Source organism: Opisthorchis viverrini (genome assembly GCF_000715545.1).
Source record: "Opisthorchis viverrini unplaced genomic scaffold opera_v5_34, whole genome shotgun sequence".
In the NCBI taxonomy this organism is placed as follows: domain Eukaryota; kingdom Metazoa; phylum Platyhelminthes; class Trematoda; order Opisthorchiida; family Opisthorchiidae; genus Opisthorchis; species Opisthorchis viverrini.
In genome coordinates this window covers 2,443,729-2,445,070 of record NW_008751690.1, presented here as the reverse complement: position 1 = coordinate 2,445,070, position 1,342 = coordinate 2,443,729, and positions in this window count along the sequence as shown.

Genomic DNA, 1,342 nt, shown 5'->3' with positions numbered 1-1,342 from the left:
GCATGTGTGCTGTGTATACCGTGTGAACTCATTAATACCAGTCCGTATATCTGCACATTGCAGAACCGATGTGTGCCGTTGCCACATCCTCTCGAACATCGAATACCGCTGACTTCCTGACGTCCCACGCTACAGTACCACAGAATAAAGCGACAAATTTGTCCGATCCGTGAACGACAGGCAAACACCAAATTCAACTGCAACACACTTACTGTGGATCTATACGTATTACTTTGTCTAATTGTACAATTCAGTGCAAAATTTCCGACAATTTGGCTTCCTGGTTCACTCGTTTCGTAAACGTCAGCAACCACATAATATGCAGCTTAATTGGATCACTGGCAGATACATGTTTAGAGGGCGTTATGGATAACAACAAGCAGATAAATGAGGATAAACCTAGAAGTTGACTTCACTGTAACAAGCTAAAATCTGGGGAAAGTAATGCTTATAAAACTCAGCGCAGCTTGGCAATTTTGAGCGAACTATAAAACTAGTGAATATAAGAAGCCATTCCTAAAACCGGGAGTATCCAAGGAATTTCCATTATATCAACAAAACTCCAAAAGTTGGAAGAAAAATCGAGCCAAGTATTACGGTGCAGCCCTCGTACCAACAAAAATCTCCAGTTCCGGCATATCACGTCACCATACACTGTATTCTTTAACAAATAGCGTTTGATGATCTTTTGACATAGATCTGACAACTTGAAAAGTGTCAAGTTGAAGCACTTGTTCAGCATCAAATCTTTTGCTTTGACAGTTGTTGGTCGGTCCTGTGAAATGACCCTATGGTACGGTTCTTGCTGAACAAAATTAGTAGAGATGAGAAATAAATTTTCATACAGAAGACACCTCTGATTTTCTCTAAATAAAAACCAACTTGCACTGGTTTGCCACGTGAATTCAACCTACTTGACCAATCGGCCCCAAATCGGATAAGATGAATGATGTAAATCGGAAAATATATCCTAGGACGGTCTCCTGTTAATGAATCGTTTTCAGTTGCATTAATCTGAAAATAACCTTGTACCAGGTATCAGCAAAACTTTCTGTTACTCGGTCGCATAAGGTATGATGTTTAACTTTTGCGCGTTTACCCACTTGCTATGCTCCGTGGTATCGCGTTTTTTCTACGTTTACTTTTGCCGTTCCGATACGATGCATCGCGTTTTGCTCGTGGACAATAGTTTGGCCCAACAAAAGGCCTCATCGTCTCCGGTCTTCGTTATGGTTTTTGGTACGGCGAAGTCCTGCTGAAGAAATTGGCTGCTTCACCGGACATTGTAGACTTTATACGGAACGCGAGTGACTTTTACAATCCTGATTAGTGAACAGAACAA